At 41.7% G+C, this 23,368-nt stretch overlaps 1 long non-coding RNA gene across 1 annotated transcript; it reads left to right on the top strand.

Annotated features, from left to right (window-relative positions):
- The first annotated feature begins 9,827 nt into the window (after positions 1-9,827).
- Positions 9,828-22,766, top strand: LOC116780939. Its single transcript, XR_004354711.1, has 3 exons — positions 9,828-9,839; positions 12,674-12,679; positions 22,610-22,766. It is a non-coding gene; the product is annotated as an uncharacterized LOC116780939 (long non-coding RNA).
- Positions 22,767-23,368: the final 602 nt, after the last annotated feature.

Below are 23,368 nucleotides of genomic sequence, written 5' to 3' on the forward strand. Positions count from 1 at the left end.
ACTGATGTCAAAGAACAGCATATTGATTGCTGGCAAATATTAAGACTTCCATTCTTCATTAAAAAGATGGCACTGATGACCAATAGTCTGTTTTACATATCCTCACAACTTATCTGCTGGAAGTCTGACTGTCCAAAAGAAGTTTCCTTACTCATCAACTAAATATGCCAATGTCCAACAACAACTATCAGCAAAACTTCTTCTCAACTATTAAATACTGGGAATTCCCCAATGCTCATATTTGGGGAATTGACACTAAATCTGACCATAGCTGTGTCAATTCACACTGAATCCAGTGCAGTCTGACCAATAGACACTAAAAACCTGTGGAAGAGCTTTTAGATCATAAAGCAGCACATGGAGTCCGGGGGAAATTTGCCTGAAATCTCAAAACAACAGTTAAAGGACAAGTCAATGCTGAAAGATGAGCACTGCTCAGAAGGTGGTTGCATCCACAGGTTTAATAAAAGAAGAGGTTCTACAGGCTTTTTCTACATTCAGTTACTTTTTCTCATCTCTTCTCTGCATTGCATCTACACAAGTGTTAACAGAGCTGTGTGCTGCGCAGGGCAAGGGACTGATGGAACTGAAAAACAGCCATTAAAAATAGAATAGTGAATGTGATTTGCCTGCTTTAAGGATACAGCCTTAGAACAGCCCAGGGTGGAAGGGATCTCAAAAGATCATCTGGTCCAACTTTTTGTGGGAAAGGGAGGGAGCCTCATTGAGACTACCTAGAACCCTGTCCAACTGCACTGTGAAGACCTTCGGCAGTGGGGACTCTGTCACATCTCTGGGGAATTTGTTTCAGTAAAAGATTGTTCTAGGGTTTGGAGATTCCATGGTAAAGAAAAGCAGTATACCCACAGGTAGGTTCAAATAAAAATATTGTTTTGTTAAGCAACTGCTACTATTAGTTACAAATATGCCCAGCTAAAATATTAGTAACAGATATGTCCAGCTAAAGCAGTGCAAAGCTTAGAAGGTTTTACTGACACCAGAAGAAGTGTTTGGAAGTCAAGGAGTCCAGCTCCAAGTTCCGTCATGCTGAGGTTCAGCAGGCAAAACACTTGGCGGGAGTCCCCGCGGAGGTAACATAGTCCTTGGTGTTCTGAGTGCCTCGCCCAGGTGCACAGGCTCGGGCATTTTATCTGGGCAATTTGCAGTCTCATTCTGATGTGTGTGGCCATCATGCAACAGAAGGAGGAGTTTCTGAATTGTCACATCTGCTGACAGGTTGGAGTGTGTCTGTGCCAGGAGCACTTTGGGGGTCTTTAATCTCTTCGAGGGTCGTTACTTCCTCCTATCATAGTCTTCATAACCTCTATCTCTCCTTGACTGGGCAATTGGTGGCACACTTGGCCCTCTATCTCTACTGTAAGTAGTCTTGTTCCTCTCTATCTTGGAAAGTTCCTGTTCCCACAGCCTGTTCCTGCACTTCGGCTGCCAAGGGCCAGCCACAAGCCAATGACTCATGGACATGTCTGTACACATTCTTACTATAAAAAATTCTTTCTTATGTTGACATTGTCATAGGTTTGAAAAGAGATGTTGGAACTTTTTCTCAATGCTCCCCACCCCCATCTGTTTCTTCTGGGATGGGGGGAGTCAGGGTGGGGGGTGGAAGGGGGAATGGAGCAAAGCCATATACGCTGGGCAGTGCAGGACCAGGTTAAGGCAGGGGTCCCCTAGAAGTATGGTTGCCTGGGGGCATGGCTGGGGAGTCTTTTGTTGGAAGGTTTTTGGTTTTGTCTGTTGACCTGACAGGGGGGCCTAGTTTTGGCTGCTTCCTTTTCTTTTCCTGAGACAACGTTTTTTTCCCTACGGAACACTTCATGGAGAATGACTGAGAGAGAGAGATTGACCCATCTCAGAGTAAGGTATTCTGCCTTCAGAACTGCCTGTGAGGAAAAGTACTCTTTCATTGCTGGCTGCAAAGCCATCGATGGCTTCGAGCATACGTGGCTGCGAGCAGCTGTTGTGCTCCCAGGACATTTTGCCTTCAGTTTCCTCCGCTTTTTCCCCCACCCCAGGTTGCCGTGGGTTTCTCCCCACCCTACCTGGGGAATTGGCATTTTGTTTTGTTTCTTCTGAAAGTTTTTGATTGCACCATTTGTTGTTTATTTTGATTTTGTTAATAAAAAGCTGTTCTTTTTCTTTTCCACAATCCCACCTGAAGTTTCTTGATTTCTAAATTGTAATCTTGTTAAACTAAGACAAACATGAAAGTCTTCCAGTGTTACTTGTTTGTGTTTCTCCTTGTTTTCTCCATGTGGCTTTTTGTGAGGAGAGATCCTCCACCCTCTTGATAGCTCCCCTATAGGTACTCAAATAGTATAATGAGGCCCCTCTCAATCCTTGTGTTGTCCAGGGAGAAAAGACCTGACTGCTGCAGTCTTAATCACAGCACAGGTTCTCCCATCCTTTGATTATCTTTGTGGAGGTCCTTTAGACCTTCTCCAGTCTGTGAAAGAAGTAGGTGAGAACAAAACACTGCAGGGAGACCAGGGAGAACCATCCATCCAGTTTCAGTGGATGCACAAACATATGCTCAATTAGTGTGAGCTTAGCTGTTACTGGAACATACAATTCAGGAGATATTTGAAGGAATATGAGATGGAAGTGGAAAGGTAAAAGAAAGAAAAAAAAAGGAAAAGGACACTGAAATAGGAAAAAAGAATAAAAAAAGGAGAGGAAGAAAATTTTCCATAATGCCATAATGATACTTTTTAGAAGTCTACCAAAAATTTCTGACAGTGAGGCACTGGTACAGCTGGCAGCACAGAAATAGGAGCAATTATTTCTGTAATAAGAACTTTATCTATTGTGGTAACTCATTCTTCACTGTTCAAGCTCCATTCAGACTCAGTGACTTGTTTGTAAGTCATCCAGTTTTCCTCATTTCCAAAAGGAACAGATTACATCACATGTGATTATCAGTTTCCCTTGGACAAAGCATAATAAGCCTTCTCCTGACTGAACTGAGTGGGGAAGGGACCTGCTCTAAAAACTACATAAGTCTAGAGGACCTCCATCACTCTCTTTAGTTGTACCACAGTATAAGACTGAAATTCTGCGGACAACTGCTTACAAACTAATGACCCTTTTCATCAATGCTTAAATCTGAGTGTAATTTATGTTAGTCTTATAGAAAAAAAAATAAAGAGAAAAGCAGTTTAAACTATGTCTTTGGTACTCTCAATTTCTTACCAAAATGCCAGGGATTTTGCCCTTTAAAATAAAAAGAAACACACAGTAGGCAATGTAAACATCTCACCTATTTGAGAAGTAAAGAATATTTACATTTGTCTTCATAGATTTTTGGGAATAAAATTAAAATACTGATATGTTGTAACTTGAGGAACTAACCATGTTTTCTTGACAGAAAAGAGAAGGACCTAAATATTTCACATATTTACATATCGTCAGCTTGGGCTCACTGCTTGAAAATGTCATTTCTACTCTCATCATGTTGGTCACAAGAGCCCATGTCACTTTTGAAATGGATATTCTTGTTCTGAGCAGGGATATAAGGCTCATGCTATTCAAAAGTAATTATAAACCCAGCAATTAAAATGTATTTTTACAAAACAATATGCCCTTTTTAAACTTTGTACTGTTATCTGAGCTAAACAGAAATACTATGATGAAAATGGAAAAACAAATAAAGCTCTACAGTTTGCACACAATCTGTTAATTATGTTGTATAATTATTAATAACTTGATTACAAGAACACTATAATTTTCACTGGCACCATTAAAAAGGCACAGCACAAATTCTATAAGGCACTTTGGAATCAGGATCTGGATGTCCTCCAGCAACCACTGAGCTAGGTTTGGATTTCAATGATGCTGTAGTGATTTGTACCAGCTGAGTTTCTAGCTCATTGTCTTTTTAATCTAGTTGTGTCTGCAATTTCCATTTTAATTAATTCCATCTTAAAGAGTTTCCTTGATATGCCTTTCTGCAAAATTCAGCTGCTAATCAGCATTAATGCAAAGTTATCACTTTCACCAGTGGATTTCTTGGAATCTTGGGTAGTTCGAATCATTCTATATTTAAATACTCACCCCAGATCTTTCAACAACCTGCTTTCTTTAAAGAAAGAACCCAAGAAGACTGAACAAATACTCTTAACTCTTTTGAAAAATCTGTTAATGAATATTCATATGCTCTGTTTGGGCTTGATGATGATCCTTATCATATCTTTTGTGATACAGAACAACTACAATTCTTTACAGACTTCTTGCATCTTTTCAAATGCAAATAATATGAATATTCTTCCCTTTCATCACAACCACAGGGTAAGAATAGATAGTAAACAACTACAAGTTTCTTACTCTGATAAAAATATCAAACACAAAGACCAGATTCAAATTCTGTTATTTTATTACTAAATTTTATCAGAATCAAGAGATCAGAGAAGGTTTAAAATACATAGCCATTACCACAAGACCTGGGTATTTATGTGCACACTGCTCCATATTCTGTGCTTAAACTCAGGTTTCTAAGGCATATTCATTTAGCAGTCTTACAATTCAGACTCATGTTTCAGATTTGTGTGTTGTTTAACAGCTTTGTAAATCTCAGCCTGATAACCTGCCCGTCATGGTTCCATCTCCTCAGGGCATTTCAGTACATGCACAATGCAGAGCATGTGAATAAATCCACTAACCAATAGAAGTGTCCACACATTTGAATTTACTAACCTGCAGTACTAGGCTGAACTGGGCCCCTGAAGTCACTTAACACTTCTGGGTTTGCCTTTCCCTTTCTGCTACATCCTAGGAGAAGGACAACTCTAATCCCAAACCAGGGCAGATGGAGCTCACTTAGCCCTGTAAGGCCATCCATCTAAGAGAAGGACACTCTAATCAAACCTACATCCTGAGGACCTCGCTGCCCAGTGGGGTGGGCCCAGTTCCGCGCATACTGCGGCTCACCTAAAAAAAGTCCACTGCACAGGCTTGAAGGCTTTACCCACATTCACAAAGCCCTGTAGTGACAGGCAAGGGTTGAAACGGTAGGTGAAAGGTGCACTGGAAGCCGCAGACCCAACCCTGCATGCAGGCGGTTCAGGATATTGGTCATTTGAGACTGACCAGAGATGACAGTCTCTTGGGGCAGCACCCTGAACGACCAAGCAGCCTTTTCAAGGACAGCACTGCTTGCTCCACTCAGAGAGGGGCCTAGAAAAGGTGGCCTAAACAAAGCTCATCTCCACATTTCACCCGGTTGGTTAACCACAGACCAACGGGCATCTTCTACTAATGCGGTCACACAAAGATCAAAAGACAAAGGCACACACCTGCCTCCAGAGGTGGAACCAAACTGACTATCGCATGCTGGAACATCAGAACCATGTTCGATTCTGTGAATAGCGGACGTCCTGAGCGTCGTTCTGCCCTAATTGCCCATGAACTGGCATGTCTCAACGTTGACATAGCTACTCTCAGTGAAGTTCGCCTTCACGAGGAAGGCAGCCTCAGAGAACATGGTGCCAGTTACACACTCTTTTGGTCAGGTAAACCCACAACCAAAAGGCATCTCTCAGGAGCTGGCTTCATGATCAAAAACTCTACTGTCTCTAAACTCGAAAATCTGCCGACAGGTCACTCTGACCGCATTATCTCCCTACGCCTTCCACTCCACAACAAGCAACACATTGTCCTCTTTAGTGTATATGCCCCAACTCTCCAAGCTGACCCTGCCGAAAAAGATAAATTTTACACTGACCCGTGCCTCCTTACCCAAAAGGTGTCTGCAGATGATAAGATCATTATCCTTGGTGATTTCAACGCCAGAGTAGGTAAAAATTTTGAAGCCTGGAAAGGAATATTAGGCAAGCATGGTGTTGGAAACTGCAACGATAATGGTCGACTTCTGCTAGAATTCTGTGTAAAGCAACAGCTCACTATCACTAATACTATCTTTCAGCAGAAAAATAGTCTGAAGACTACCTGGATGCATCCTAGATCTAAGCACTGGCATTTCTTTGATTATGTCTTGGTGCGACGGAGAGATGTTCGCAATGTCCACCATACCCGCGTGATGCCCAGCGCAGAATGCCAAACAGACCATCGACCTGTGCACTGTAAACTCAACTTCAATCTTAAGTTCAAACCTAAAAGGAGCAGTATCCCAAGGAGGAGATAAGTTAACAATCCCAAGTTAACAATCGCCAATCAGCCACAGTAAGAGACAGATTCCAGGCAAAACTTCAAACTAGGCTCGAAAATCATTCTATATATTCTATAGATCCCTTTCCTGAAGCACTTTGGCACCATATTAAAAACAGCATCCAGCAGTCCTCTGAAGAATCCTTAGGGTTCTCCTTCAAGAAGAACAAGGACTGGTTTGATGAAAACAATCAAGAGATCCAGGAATTGTTGAGGAAGAAGAGAACTGCTCATCAAGCACACTTTGCACTGCCTTCCTGTCACACAACAAAAGCAGCCTTTCTTCTTGCATGCAGCAAGTTCCAACAGAAACTCCATGACATCCAGAACAAGTGGTGGATCAATCTAGCTGAAAAAACTCAATTATGTGCAGATACGGGTGATCACAGAGGATTCTATGAGGCCCTAAAAACAGCATACGTGCCTACATACCAGGTCCAAAGCCCTCTACTCAGTGCAGATGGTCAAACGCTTCTGACAGATAAAACCTCCATTCTGAATTGTTGGTCTGAACCCTTTCAGCTCTCTTCAGTACTAGCCATGTAGTTCAAGACTCAGCAATTCAGTCCATCACACAACAACCAGTGAAGAATGAATTGGATATTGCCCCACTTTGGGAGAAACCCTCAAGGCCATACAGCAGGTGAAAATCGGCAAGGCAGCTGGAGTTGATGGAATTCTACCTGAAATCTGGAAACATGGGGGGCTTTGCACTCCATGCTAAATTTCACGAGTTTGTGGTGCGCTGTTGGGAACTAGGCAAACTGCCATCAGACCTTCGTGATGCAGTCATCATCACTTTGTATAAGAAGAAATGAGTTAAATCAAACTGTTCAAATTACCGTGGTATTACTCTGCTCTCCATTGCTGGCAAAATCCTGGCAAGAATACTCTTGAACAGACTAATACCCGCTATAGCAGAAGGAATTCTACCTGAAAGCCAATGTGGTTTCAGAGCCAACAGGAGCACCACAGACATGGTATTTGTTCTCAGACAACTGCAAGAAAGGTGTAGGGAACAGAACAAAGGTCTTTATGTAACCTTTGTTGATCTCACCAAGGCTTTCGATACTGTGAGCAGGAAAGGTCTATGGCAGATTTTGGAACGTTTAGGTTGTTCCCCCAAGTTCATTAAAATGATCATCTCACTTCCTGAGGATCAGCATGGCCAAGTCAGACATGGCAATGCACTTTCTGAGCCCTTTCTAATAAAGAATGGTGTGAAATAAGGCTGTGTTCTCGCACCAACTCTATTCACAATCTTTTTCAGCATGATGCTCCAAAGGGCCACGGCAGACCTCAAGGATCAGGACAGTATCTACATCCATACCATACTGATGGAAGCCTATTCAACCTAAGGCAACTGAAGGCCCACACCAAGACCTTAAACCATCTTGTCCGGGAGCTGCTTTATGCTGATGATGCCGCCTTTGTTGCCCTCACAGAAGCAGCTCTGCAGCGTTTAACATCCTGCTTTGCAGATGCTGCTGAGCTCTTTGGGCTGGAAGTCAGCTTAAAGAAGACAGAAGGTCTCTTTCAACCTGCACCTCAGGAAGCCTTCCATCATCCCCATATCATCATTGGTGAATCAGAGCTCAAATCAGTTCAGCAGTTTAATTACCTAAGTAGCCTCATCTCCTCGGATGGTAAGATTGACGGAGAGATAGACAATAGGTTAGCAAAGGCATATAATGCTTTTGCAAAACTCCATAAAAGGGTATGACATAATAAACGCTTGAAGAAAAGTACAAAGATCAGTGTTTACAGAGCCATTGTGCTGTCTACTCTATTATATGGCTCTGAATCATGGGTCATCTACCGCCACCACCTGTGTCTTCTAGAGTGCTTCCATCAACGCTGCCTCCATACAATCCTAAACATTCACTGGTCAGATTATGTGACCAATACATCTGTTCTAGAATAAGCAGCAGTCACAAGTATTGAGGCCATGTTACTGAGAACACAGGTTGCGCTTGGCAGGGCACATCTCAAGGATGAAGGATCACCGCCTCGCTAAGATCATGCTTTATGGCGAACTTGCCATTGGCTGCTGCAAGAGAGGAGCCCCGAAGAAAAGATTCAAGGACTCCCTGAAGCAACATCTCAGCCTTGGCCATATTGATCAACATAACTGGTCTCCTCTGGCCTCAAATCGGGAGGCCTGGAGATACAGCATCTTAAACACTACTGCTTCCTTTGAGAACGCACGCAGGATCACTCTCGAGGAGAAAAGACAATGCAGAAAGAATTGTGCCTTGCAGAATATACCACCTAATGAGTCTTTCTGCTATACCTTTTGCAATCGGACATGTCTGTCTCATATTGGCCTTATTAGCCACCAGCGTGCCTGTAACAAATGTGGATAGAGCCTTTCCAAATCTTCATTCGCGAAGCCTAGCCATGATGATGATGATGAAAGAGTAAAGACAAAGTAAAATATGACTTTTAAACTAATGCCTGTGAAAGACATATGCAGCTTTTTAATCATCAAAGATCCTTCTCTGTCTAGCAACTCCTTGAGTGCTTATGAAGCAAGGATGGTAATTTTTGTCTAGCTCATTTGCTAAAGATTTGCTTCTCCTGTTGTGTTTTGCAAGGCAGCCTGATTGCACTGTACCCCATATGCCAGAACTTGCATTAGAAATAAAGCAAAGAAATATTTATTTCTGTAAATTAAGAAAGTTAAAAAAAACCAAAACCACAAACCTCTAAAAACTCTTGAGCCATTATGTAAAAATGATTGTGACAGGTAGAAGCTGATGAATGATATGTCAGACATGAATTGGGGAATGGTGTGTAACCTTTAGAGCTAGTGAACAGTAATTTATAAAACTGAAGGACACTTTATTTCTTTTGGTCTAGTAGCAGTTGGCAGTCTTTCTTACTTTTATTTACACAGTGCTCAAGAAACTGTCTCTGAGCTTTATAAGTGCAGAAATTGCTGGTAAGAACAAGGCATTCAGTCGCAGTTTGTGTGAAGATCCTCCTGTAACTCTTGCCGGAGTTGGAAACACCAGCCTTGCTCAAGCCAAACTTCAATTTAGTGAAGGACAGCTTGACAGGTTTTTTTAGTATTCCTCCCACCCACTCTGACATTCCTTCAGATAACTGGTTCTTCTAGAGACACATGTAAATTGTACTAAAGAGTAGGAATGGAATGATTCTGGACGTGGTGATGGATGAAGCCTCTGCTGCCCATACATTACTATCTGGTAAACAAATGCATCTTCTGCAAGCTTTACCATCCTAGAGAGGATGTTGAGGCATTTCAGGGATAGAGGTGTGAATTATAGTCAGTTCCTGGTCAGATGATGGTCCTCAAAAGGCTGAAATAACTACAAAACCATCAAATTTAGCAGCCTTGTAACATTGCAGACAGCCCTGTGTCCAACTAGTAGAAGGTTTTTCAATAGAACCTGTGAAGTCACAGCTGACAGTGAGAATAGACCAGATTAATTTCTTCCAGTAGATTGTCTTCCTTGACTGTGTAGAAAGCTTAGGTGGTCCGGGTCATCTCAAGATGGGTATTCATTACAGATATTTAGAGCTGACTATGAGAAATAGAGAGATTTACATAGAAAAGCCTTTATCTGCCCAGAATTCCATATTGGAAATGGGGTACATAATTTTGAAAATAGGACAAAATCCCACTTCATCCAGTTGGATATTCTGCCAAGAATAGGTATGCTGTGTTTCTCAGGAAAGCCAAATGCTTTTCTCATTCCTACAGCCATTTAAAACAGCATTGCATTAAAGTGAAATGTTCTCTGTCTCTGCTGGCTAGGGGTTTATAATTTTATTGGAAAGATTTTGTTACTGATATGGCTTCCTATACAAGCAGTGCTAAAAGCCATGTCTCAAACCGGGATGAAGTTCTGTAGTCTGTGATGCTGAGATGTTTACTGCTGATAGAACAAGATCCCATGTTCCTAAGATTCAGCAGACTCCAACTATTTATAAAAATGCTGCCACATCAGCTGCTGGTTTCCTGGTACGTTCTCTGATCTTCACTCTTCACACCTCAGCTGAATTCCACATAAAAAGTGTTCTCTCATGCTCCTTTTGATCCAGAGGTAAATTCTTCTCTGCTATACAAATGCAAATCCAGACTAAAGGCATTAGCTTCACTTAATTTCTCATGTTTAAGGCAAGAGTTCTGTAAAATGCTACTAGATGTTTGCATTTATAAAAATGGTTAATAAAACATTTCCTTTGATTACATGTATGAATAATCATTTAACCTTTAGAAAGTGATGGAGAGGTGTGCTACCCCTAGGATTAAAGTAACCTGTGCACAGGAGATGAGCTAGAAAAGCTGAAAAATCACGTGTAAGAGTAGATTTCTCTAAACACAGAATATGAAATATTAAAGAACATAATTAATATCAGAACATTTACCATTTTCAGTCCATCAGAGACAAGACAAAGAATAATAAATTGGATTAAATGCTCTATATATCAAACTGTCCAGAAAAAGGGAGGATGTGTGTTTCTATGCAGTGGCCTGGAGCTATGACTGGGGGAAGGAAATATCTTAAAATGTAAAAAAGAAATAAGGGTACACTGACAAAGAATTAAATGTTGAATACTTATCTGGCACAGGTATCAAGTCAAGGAAGGTTTAGCCCTAAATTTTGTCTCTAATGAGAAGATACAGGAGAGATGCAAAGTGAGCAGGAAGATTTTAATTCTCAGCAAGGTCTTTGGAAGCTATCTAAAACAAAAATCTCAAAGGTTAGCTCGTGTTGCTCACTGCCTTATACAACTAATTGTAGATATTTCCTTGCTGATTTAAGTGACTGCCTGTGGGAAGTATGCCTTCAATCAGCAGGATCTCAGAAAGTTCATCTTTACCTACCTTATCCCTTACACGAAGGAGAGCATCCTTCACAAAGGCAAAAATACACAGGAAGCACATCCACTTGACACAATGACAGACTCCACGCACCATTTTTGCAAATGCTTTTTGGACCCTGTCTGGTACTAGCAGACAACAGGATACTGTGATGTAAGGGATTCCTTGGGCACATTTTGGGATCAGTTTTACTCAAGCAGAGAAGACTTTTCTGTCTTTTTCTCCTCAGACCCTTTACATTGAAAGATCTGGGTTTAATCAAACAGCTTAAGGATCTTAGAAGCAGGAATATAGTCAACAAAATGACTTGCAAAAATGTAAAAGGTAGCTACAAGGAAGAGATTAATCTCTTTGCCGCTTCTGTGATGGAAAGGGCAGGATATAAGCTTCACAAGGTGAGTTTTAGTTTCACCATGAAGAAGCATTTGCTTGGAGGGACTTTCTGGAGTGTCTATTGGTCCCAGGTATGATTTATTCAAAGTGACATGATGATAGCTTAATGTTTACTGTTAACCTACAACTGCTAGATCACTTTTCTGATTCCTCCTCTACACTCTTTCATAATACCAATAATTCTAATGTCTAAATCCACTAAATCTTCACCAGTCAAAAATCCAGAGCAGTGCTGTCACCCCCTAAACTGAGTTTGCATTGGAGAGACAAAACCCTCAGTGGCATTAGGTGTCTCTAAGATGAGTTTTCTAACACTGGAGGCACTTAATTTTGTAGAATAGAATAAATTAGACTATTGCATTTGGAAGGGACCTACAAAGACCACTTGATGCAGTTGTCTGACCTCTTCAGGGCTGAACAAAATTTAAAGAAGATTATTAAGGACATTGTCCAAATGCCTCTGGAGTATTGATAGGCTTGGGGTATCAAACACCGCTCAAGGAATCCTATTCCAGTGTTTGACTACCTCTCCCTGAAGAAATGCTTCCCCATGTTAAATCTGAGCATCTCTTGGTGCAGCTTATAACCATTACCCCATGTCTTGCCTCTGCTAGTACAAGATTGCTTTGGGAGATGCATAATTCCCTCTGATTACAAAAAAAGGCATTTTAAATTGCTATCTTAAGAGGAATATCTAACTTCTGTCTATCTATGAACTAAGTAAAGATTGTAACTAACACATAATGCAGGGTTTTTTGTTTTTACCTAAATGGTGGTCCAGCCCTTAGAGAGTGTCCCTTGATGTGACTGGCAGTTACTGTGTAGCTCAGTTACAGTATGATTTGGACTTCACAGAGTTCAAGGAAGAAATACATGAGGCAAGCTTTAGCTACAAGCCCTTTTCTAGCTGACCACTTTATTCCAACAAGATAGTCACCTGCCTTATGCTTCTTTATTCAGTAAAGACAAGATTTAATCATGAAACTAACATTTTAAGTACACTGGTTCTTAAAGACCTACTATGAATTAAAAGGAACAACAGAAACAAAACAATTGGAAGACCTCGAGATGATCACAAGGCTTCCTGATGCTTAAAGCCTTTTGAATTCATGTGTAGCGAGGCCACTTTCCAAATTAAAAGCACAAAATTCTCACTGGTTTTCTATGGGGCAAGAGAAGTGCCTCTAATCTGCAATTTTATGTAACCCTACATTGATGTCAGCATAGGCAAATTTGTTTTACAAGAATGGGGTGCAGAATGGTACAATCTGTGAGCCTTTCAGTTGTTTTTTGGTGTTCATGAGTGTCAGGGCCCCAAGTGCAACAACAGGCTCTTCTGTCCTGTCTGTCTGAGCTTAGGGCCAGCACTCACATGGAGGAACATGGGACAAGACATCGGCAAAAACAGCTGAGGCTTAAGAGAGAGACAAGAAACATTTCATTGGGGTCATGAATATTTCATAATTTTATGTGACAGGAGAGCATGACTTTTCCTGTAAGCCTTATACATGAGGGACTGGAGCTCTTTCTGAAGTGGTACTTGTCAGAACTATTTATGTGCCCACTCTGCCACCTTCAGAGGCTGCTGAATCTACCTGAAGTCCAAACACTTTCTACTCCACAGAGTTGAGCTTGGCGTACATCAGCTGGCTTGGTCACTGCTCTGGCTCAGCAGGACAGACCTGACACAAGGCAAGACTATAAATCTTAAATAACTTACCATTGTTCTCTGGATTGCATTGTAGATATAAACTCCATTCATCTCAAGGAAAGCTGAAAGATAAATAGATCACTGTCTTCCATGGCAAAGTCCCTTCTACTGTTACTGACTCCTTATGCAAGCAGAAAAATACATACCAGCATTCATGAGCTGAAAACCAAAATGGGAAATATTTATACTTGAAAGAAAGCTCTGTCTCTATTCAAGAAAGGTATTAAGCATTTGGACATATTAATGACAGAAATGTGTTTTTTTTCTTCTTCACTTTGAAGTGCTGCACTGTGTACTGTTCCTTATCCAACTGGTTGTACTAGGTACTATTAATGATTTTAGTTTTGCAACATGGGAGTTTTTTTAATTTGGGGAAGGATAGTTCAGGTCTATGTGGTTCTGTGAGCCCCATCATGAGCCACCAGTTCCACCTATCTGTGCTGTAAATTGTCATGAGCTGAGACTGTGCTCATGCTGTGTTGCTTTACAATCCGGTTGATTCCTATATGTTGCTCCCCAGTGCTTCAACTGCTAGAAAATAAAAACCATTGTAATTTATACTTAGCTGTTTTTATTCCCACAGTAATGTGAGGGAAATAAAGTAAAGTAAAGGTACTGCTATAAGAAGGCAAAACAGTGTTAAGAGAAATGGCAAAATTGAAACAGCAATGAAAACTGATGGGAAGGGTGCTCAGCCCCTCCCTCCCTCTTAATGCCCTTGTCTCTGCATTGCCTCTTTCAGCTGCATTGCCCTCTTCCCTGCCCCAAAGTTACCCAGATTCGATTTCTGCAAGTAAACTGTGTCTGGAGCTCCCTTTTCCTGCTCACAGAGTCAGGATGGTCATCTGGACAGCCACCTCCGTAGGCAGCATGAGGACAGAGGAAAGAGAGATGGGTCACCACAGTGACTCTGGGAGAAGTCCACTGGTGGATGGTTCCCCTTCCTGACACTTTCAGCTCTCTGCCAAGGCTGCAAAGAAAGCACTACATAAATACATGCCACTGCCTCAGCCTGCAGATCTACTTTTATTATCAGTTTAAATGTCTAAAGACTTGTGCCAGTGCTGAGAGCTCTGACAGTCCCCCCACTCTTTTATGCGTGAATCCTGCTAAGTTCCTCTTCAGTCTCTTTCAGACAGCTCAGTGCCACCATTTAAAATGTTTCCTTTCAGTGAGGCAATTTTTATACTGCCAGAGTGCAGAAAGGAGAGGAAAACACCTTGACATTTATCCTGAATGTGCTATTGCTGACCTACCCAGGATCAAATACAGCCAGGGAGTAATCAATGTCCTGGATTGCACTAACTTTTACTGCATTCACACAACTTTTTCAAAAATTATCAATGCAGCAGGTTCGGATTATCTTATTCATTTTAATATTCAAGGTATATGACCTTAGAAAATGCAAACGAAGTACTGCTCACTATAATTAACAATATTTTACTGACGGGCTGTGATGAAACATCGCATTTCTTTACAAACCTGCCACCTCATACGCATACTCCCTCTCTAGCAAGTTGTCTCTTATCCTACTGGCCTTTGAAATGGAAATTCCATGTTATTTTGTAGGTCTCCATTGCTTCTTGTGCCACAGATATGGTTCTGGCAATCCATGTCTGCTACAATATACATACAATACTAAATAAAGAGAGCTTGTGCTTGTGTAATATGGATAATTTCTAAATTGCTGTAACAGAGCCATTATCAAGAGCCAAGCTGTGGCAGGGAATGACACAGTCCAGAATATTGAGCCCATCTGGATGATCTAGTAGTTTTTCACACTTACATATTATTCCTCTTGCAAAGGCAGAAATTATGTAGTATATCAATATTATTGTAATCATAATCCATGAAGCCATTAATAATTTAAAATGTTTTAACTCCTAAATAATATTTTGCCACAGTTAATACACGAAAAACTGCTTGTGCAGATGTAGTCTTAGAAGACACTATGACCCAAGAAGGCTTTTGGGTGTTTTTTTGTAATGAAAGTTTCAGCCCTGGCTCCAAACTCATCTTGTTATCTAGAGGAAATGAAGTGAATATTGGATTTCCATTCAACTTTCATGTCTTTGTACTTATAGGTAGAACACCTGTCCAGTAATCTGCATCAAAATGGCTCCCAATAGTCTATGCTGAAGTTTCTGTATTAAGAGCAAGAAATGGGTGCAAAAACAGAGTTTTTTACAAGGATACATTTATTATCTATCCACTTTCATTTTTGCATTACCCACCAGATTGTGCACAAACTACAGAGGGAATTAGTTGAAATTCCTTATGGCAACCTTAAATTAGCTGCATTTAAGCACTGAATATTGATTATCCACTATCTAAAATGCTGCTGCTTCTTTTGAGAACGCACACAGGATCACTCTCGAGGAGAAAAGACAACATAGAACTGTGTGTTGTTGATACCACCTAAGGAGTCTTTCTGCTGTGCTTTTTGCAACCTGACTTGTCTATCTCGCATTGGCCTTTTTAGCCACCAGCACCTTTGTAGCAAGTGTGGGTAGAGTCCTTCCCAAATCTTCGTTTGTGAAGCCTAGCTATGATGATGATTGATTATCCTTATTTTATGATCCATATTGAAACAAAACTGTTCTGGCCACCATACCCACCTAGGGCTCGAGTACCTCTCCAGGCCCGAGCCTGGTCAAGATCCTCAACCCCAGAGGAAACCATTATCCACCCTGACCTTATCCTCCCCCCAGAGTGTTACCACATATCTTCCCACACACCGCTTACCTGCCCAGCCTCCAGTCCGAGGACACCCACAGCCCATCTGGTACCCTTTCCCTCCCCCGCCCCCTCCCCCCCCCCAAACCAGACCGGCAAACCTCTGTGTGCTCCAAGGCTTCCACTCTCCTCTCTCTCTCCTTTCTCATGAGGGCACAAAGCCACGCCAGCGAAGCTCCCTCTCCCCATTAGCTCCCTCTCCCCATTTGTTTTTGGCTAACCTGCCGCTACTGCCCAGGTTTGGTATGTTCTGGATATATTTGTTACATCCTGAAAGGGTGGTCAGGACAAAGGGGGTTTCCCTGGGTGTTTCCCTGGATGTTTCCCTGGGTTTGAATATAGAGAGGTGACAGAAAAGTAGGAAGTGTAAGACTTGCCCTAATCTTTTTAATAATAGGAGCGTAGCCTGTGTAATCCTATGCGGTTGTGAGCTATGCTGGCGATAATACATGCCTTCGGTAGGGTCACCCATGCCAGACAGGTCAAAATCATAGGGCCAGATACAATACATCCTTGGGCAGGATGAGCTCATTAGCCTTCTGGCAATCATCCTAGGAGAAGGTCAACTCTAATCCCAAATCAGGGCAGATGGAGCTCGCTTAGCCCTGTAAGGCCATCCATCTAAGAGAAGGTCACTCTAAATAAACCTACGTCCTGAGGACCTCGCTGCCACCGTTCAAGCTCGCTCAGCCCTGGCAGATGAACCTTAGGATTAAAGGGTGGGTTCAGTTCCACGCATACTGCATCTCACCTAAAAAACCCATTGCGCAGGCTTGAAGGCTTTACCCACGTGCAAAAAGCCCTGTGATGGGCAGGTGAAAGGTGCACTGGAAGCCGCAGACCCAACCCTGCATGCAGGCGGTTCAGGATATTGGTCATTTGAGACTGACCAGAGATGACAGTCTCTTGGGGCAGCACCCTGAACGACCAAGCAGCCTTTTCAAGGACAGCACTGCTTGCTCCACTCAGAGAGGGGCCTAGAAAAGGTGACCTAAACAAAGCTCATCTCCACTTTCACCCGGTTGGTTAACTGCAGACCAACAGGCATCTTCTTCCAATGCGGTTGCACAAAGATCAAAAGACAAAGGCATGTACCTGCTTCCAAAGGTGTACCTAAATTAACTCTAGCATGCTGGAACATCAGAACCATGTTCGATTCTGCGGATAGCGGACGTCCTGAGCGATGTTCTGCCCTAATTGCCCATGAACTGGCTCGTCTCAGCATCGACATTGCTGCTCTCAGTGAAGTTCGCCTTCACGAGGAAGGCAGCCTTAGAGAACATGGTGCCAGTTACACACTCTTTTGGTCAGGTAAACCCACAACCAAAAGGCATCTCTCAGGAGTTGGCTTCATGATCAAAAACTCTATTGTTCCTAAACTCGAAAATCTGCCGATAGGTCACTCTGACCGCATTATCTCCCTACGCCTTCCACTCCACAACAAGCAACACGTTGTCCTCTTTAGTATATATGCCCCAACTCTCCAAGCTGACCCTGCCGAAAAAGATAAATTTTACGCTGACCTGCGTCGCCTTACCCGAAAGGTGTCTGCAGTTTAATTACCTAGGTAGCCTCATCTCCTCGCACGGTAAGATTGATGGAGAGATAGACAACAGGTTAGCAAAGGCATATAGTGCTTTTGGAAAACTCCACAAAAGAGTATGGCGTAATAAACACTAGAAGAAAAGTACCAAGATCAGTGTTTACAAAGCCATAGTGCTGTCTACTCTCTTGTATGGTTCCGAATCATGGGTCATCTACCGCCACCACCTGCGTCTCCTAGAACACTTCCATCAACGCTGTCTCTGCACAATCCTGAACATCCACTGGTCAGATTTTGTGACGAATACACCTGTTCTAGAACAAGCAGCAGTCACAAGTATAGAGGCCATGTTGATGAGAACACAGTTGCGATGGGCAGGGCACATCTCAAGGATGAAGGACCACCGCCTCCCTAAGATCTTGCTTTATGGTGAACTCATGGTTGCCGCATGAGAGGAGTCCAAAAGAAAAGATACAAGGACTCCCTGAAACAACATCTCAGCCTTGGCCATATTGATCACCATAACTGGTCTCCTCTGGCCTCCAATTGGGAGGCCTGGAGACATGCCATCTATAATGCAGCTGTCTCCTTTGAGAACACACGCAGGATCACTCTCGAGGAGAAAAGGCAACGCAGAAAGAACCATGTCTCGCAGAATACACCATCTAAGGAGTCTTTCTGCTGTGCCTTTTGCAATCGGATATGTCTGTCACGTATTGGCCTCATAAGCCACCGGTGTGCCTGTAACAAATGTGGATAGAGCCTTCCCAAATCTTCGTTCGCGAAGCCTAGCCATGATGATGATGATCCATATTTCACCAAAATAAAATAGAGTTTTCACAGAAGTAAAATGCAAGAACCATTGTATGGCAATAATAAGCAAATGCTACTTTTGAAGTATGAAAACCATATAGATGAGAGCCTGGCAACCAAAAAGTCCTCCTATGTCTTTAGCGTGCAGTAAGAATACAGAAAATACCTAAGCTGAATTTTTTTTCACTAAAAAAAAAGACAGATTATTACAATTCACATCTTTCACAATCTTGAAATCTGACTTCACCAATACTGATACAAAAGGCAGAGACTAAAGTGACATCTTAAAAAATTTAAATAAAAAGTGTACTTGCAAACCATTGCCCAGTTTTTCTACTCCTACTCTGAAATGGGAGCATAGTGGGGCCCTGCCTTTTTTGCCTCTGTCTGTGAATTACTATTATTCAGAGAGCTGATCTTGTGGATTCATCTCCTAAACATTTTTTTCCAGTAAAACACATGAAATCATTGAACTTAAACATTTTTACAGGAAAGTATCTAAATGAGTGTATTTCCCATTTCAACAAAGTTTAACAATCTATACTAATATTTACAAAGTGGTAATCTTAGCCTTCATAGTTCAAAATTACTATCTCTAAAACATGAGCTATTTGTGGAGGTTTTATTTTAATAAATAGATCAAATTTGGTTGTAACAGATGACATGTCCAAAGAATAACAAAATGGTACAGCAAAACTGTTTTTCATTTTACTAGAGATCATTGAAATTTTGCCTTCAGGGAAGTGGAAATAAAAACTTTCAAAATATCTGGGATTTGTACAGGACATGTTTCTGTTTCCCTAGCTCTTACCAGCCCCTCCAAGTTCACAGTCTGGACAGGAGTATTAGCTTTATGCTCCCCATGAATAACCTGGACTTAGGAGCTGCAGGTGAGTGAAGTATGAAACTAATCAGGTCACCTCTACTTACTCTGTAATACATCTCTCCATGCCATGGAATGCCCAAGGCTGGATGGGATAGAGTATTTCTGCTGGTGGTAACCAACAATAAACACAGGATGGATCAGGGAAAAAGAAATCCTGGCCAGTCACGCATCATGAGAATTCAATTTTTTGCTGCAGGAGCCCTGCTTCATTCTTCGGAGCATCTGCACAGCTTCACCTGTGGCTTTTCCCCTCTCCTCCATGTCAGCTAATGGCAGCTACAATTACTGATTCACCTCCCTCACTTCCCTATCACCTCCACTGAAGCAGTGAAGGAAAATACCTTCAGGGAGATAACAGAGAAACATAGCAAGCACAATTGTTCAGTATCAAGTCCAGACCCTGACATTTACTGCCAGAGCCTGGAAACAATCAGAAAAGAAAACACATTCAACAAATAATTTGCATTGTGTTCCTTATACTGCTTTTTTATACTAGGTAAGTTGCACGAGGATAATGTCCACTTTATGCACAAGTAATTTATTTCATTAATTTCATTTTTTTATTATATACTGGCATATTTCTGAATAGATTCTGCTCCTTTTATTAGAAATAAATGCATTCAACAAATAGGGAGAACATGGGTATTGCAGTTCCTTGACTTAGTTTGTCTCTTAACTAAAAGGAATCATGAATGACAATGTCTTCGCATCAGCAACATTTTTATTTTCTGTTGTCAAACACACCTCATCATTAAAATACTATTGGTAAATATTAACCAAGCAACACACACACACACACACACCTGTTTTAAGGTGACTGCAACAGACCATACTACTGCATGACTTTGGGAAATGAACACATAAGGAAGTTTGGAATGGTCTCCTGAATTCCAGTTGTTGGCTTACCTGTTCAGAGCAAGCTGGTTCCTTAATATAGTGGTGACAATTGGGTGCTGCTGGAAGAACCTGGCGACACTCAGTACTGTTGAAGGCATCCTTCAGACCCTTCCTCTTGTCTCATTGCAGTTTCTTCTTCAAAGTAGAGATGATAGGAATGGGTATGAGAAACCATGAAATTATGTTGTCCTCTATCTCTTCCCTCCAGCCTAAGCTTTTCATCAGACTCTCATAATCCTTTTCTAAATATTCCAAACTGTCAGCCTTTAAAAGCTCACTTCTCTAGTGTGAAACAGGGTTAAAGCTAATAATTACAACATAATCTTGAATAATTAATTATTCATAAATTCTTGCAATTAATGCTATTTGGTCTCAAAGGACTTTATTTTATTTATTGCCAAGCACACACTTTCCAAGGCACTTCACTGTACTTACACTCTGCTTTTCCGCAGCTTCTTTAACCTGTTGTCTGAGCATATGGCATTCAGTAGATGTTTTTTTGTTTTATTTTGTTTTTTTTTAATGTAGATAACATCAGTGCTGTCTATAGGTACTGGCTATATCCAACATGTTCTTTCTATATACATTCTCACAAATCCTTCTACCTGCTTCTGAAAATATGTATTTGAATCTGAATGCATAAATGGTCTGCTGTCTCTAGCAGATTATTTTTAAAGGAATATACTAGGCAGGGAGAAAAACTGAACCATCTCTATCGCTAGGTGTAAATGTCCAGGGAGCCTAGTGAATCATAACAAGTCTCAATAAACTAAATTGGTTCTGTGTTTTGAGATAGTGATTTTCAACAGATCAACTAGTGTGAATCAACTAATCCCAAAAAAAGAAGTGATAGTTTTGTTTGGAATCTAGAGTTCCTCTCTGTACATAATACATTGTCCATTGCCCATGACAGAATGACTGCTTGGAGATACTTATTTTTCTCCATTAACTGTAGAGGAAATCCAGGAAAAACAGTAGCATTTTTTTCCCCTAATACGCTTATATAAAATGCAAAAGGGCTTAAAATTACAAGCTGAATTAGTGCAGAGAAATAATGGTGAACAAGGCACTCAAGCACAACACAGTCCTGCAAAGGGCACAGGAAACAAGCATCCAACCACGTATTTCCTCTGTATTAAAGAAGAGATTAAACTTGCATGTAAAACAAATCTTAAGATTTTACTATGTTGGAATTCCTGCTCAAAAATACCTTTCATATCAAAGGGATGTATTTCTGATCAGAAAAGACTTCTTACTAAGGAAGAATCAATTATATCACTCTAATGTAAAGACTGATGGTATTGAGAAAGCCTTCCTTCCACCTTCATATCCTTTGAGTTTCCCGCTGTAATTCTTCGCCTTGCGCACAGAGTGGAAGCTTTTATTGCTTGCAGTTTCTTGTGGGCACCACACCACCAGAGAGAACTAAATGTTCTCCACAAAATGATTCACTGAACCCAGGTAGTGACACACCTGAAGGCAACTCAAAGCCTTTGAGTGCTGCTCAGCAGCAGCATTTTCTGCAGTGCCTCTTCAAGCCAATGCAGAAGGAAAATATTTGTTCACTCTAGCGATTTCAGAGACTGGCTCTTCTGTTGTACAGAGCAAATGGCTCGAAGCAGTTCCAACCTTTGTTTGGATTAGTCTTCCTACCCCTGTCATCTGCAGGGAAAAGAGATCAAGGAAGGAGTAATATGTGGCATCCTTATTCTGTGGTTTCCCATCAATTTAGCCTATGCTCAACAAATGCCTTTTGAGATCTCTTTGGTCATGTGTCAGACAAAAGCAAACCCTTCTCTCAACACTCTGAGTCCAGTTTTGTGGTCTAAAACAGACCAGCTATTTCTTAGGGCGCAGTCTGTTTTACTCTGGAAGATATTTTCCTTCCTAGTCTCCATGCTCTCACATTTATACTGGATGGCTTTAAACCATAGAATTAAATAATGGTTTGGGCTGGAAGGAATCCCAAAGATCATCTAATTCTGACCTCTTCTACCCTCCACTAGACCAGATTGCTCAAAGCCCATCTAACTTGGCCTTGAATACTTCCAGGGATGGGACATCCAGTTTCTGTGGAACACCTGTGCCAGTTCCTCACCACTCTCATAGTAAAGAATTTCTTCCTAATACATAATATAAACCTACTCCCTTTCAATTTATAGGCATTTCCTCTTGTCCTGTTCTCCATGCCCTTGTCAAAAATCTCTTTCCAGCTCTCATGTACCCCACCTTCAGGTACTGAAAAGCCCCAGTAAAGTCATCCTGAAGACTTCTCCAGGCAGAACAATCCCAACTCTCTCAGCCTTTTGTCATAGGAGAGTTGTTCCATTTCTCTAATAATCTTCAGGGCCCACTTCTCGAGCTCATCCAGGTCCCTCTGGATGTCATCCCAGCCCTCGGTGTGTCAACCACATCACTCACGTGGTGTCAGCAATGTCCAGCTCTGCAAGTCTCACCCGAACTGGGAAGACATAAGGCATTTCTAGCAAGATTAACCTAAAGAGAAGACAACAAGATTGTGAGAGATGACACAATTCTTCCTTCCCACAGCTCAGAAACTTGATGCACCTACAAGAAAAGAAACTATACAATGAGCTGTTGCCACGGCCCGGTGGGAGAAGAATAGGGACGCGACACTGCACAGAGGGTTCTGACACGGTAGAAGGTCAGGGTGCAATGGCCACTTTATTGAGGGAGAACAAGGACTTATGTAGGGTTCGGGTAAGGGGAGGTTCAATAACTAGGGCAGAGCATGGGATTGACATCTCAGGGAAACACAGGATTGGGAGATAGCGAAAGGTGGGAGGAACTTGGGAGTATCGGGGTAAAGGGAACCAAGGCGAGCTCACTCCACACTGCAGCATCCTTCAGCCAATCACAGTGGGATGAGTGGGAAAACAGGGGAGGACAAGATGGTAAACAACTTTTGGTGGGAAAACGTGAGGGCAAGTTCAGACAAGCCCTGAACAATATAAACCAAGGGGATTAATACAGAAACTTGTGTGAGGGTACATTAAACATAGTGGAAACTGGGGAATAACATGAAAGTCCATAGATAGTTGGCTTCTCTAGGCTCCGTATAAGTCTCTCCAGGCTTTGAATCTTTCCCAATCACTCTGATGTTCCTCCACAAACTGTTAAAGCCAGAAATGGTGTAAATGAGGACAAGAGATACCATATAACCATCTCATTTCCTGAGGACCCTATCTTTTCTGCACAGATCAATAGAGTCAGCTGAATGTGAAAAGGCATATTAAGGGCATGGTGACATAATCTTCCACAGCCCTCCATGCCTTAGGGATGGTCCTGGCAGTGCCACACAATGTCCATGGGCTGCAGAATAGGGCACAATTT

This window comes from Chiroxiphia lanceolata, chromosome Z (assembly GCF_009829145.1).
Source record: "Chiroxiphia lanceolata isolate bChiLan1 chromosome Z, bChiLan1.pri, whole genome shotgun sequence".
In the NCBI taxonomy this organism is placed as follows: Eukaryota; Metazoa; Chordata; class Aves; order Passeriformes; family Pipridae; genus Chiroxiphia; species Chiroxiphia lanceolata.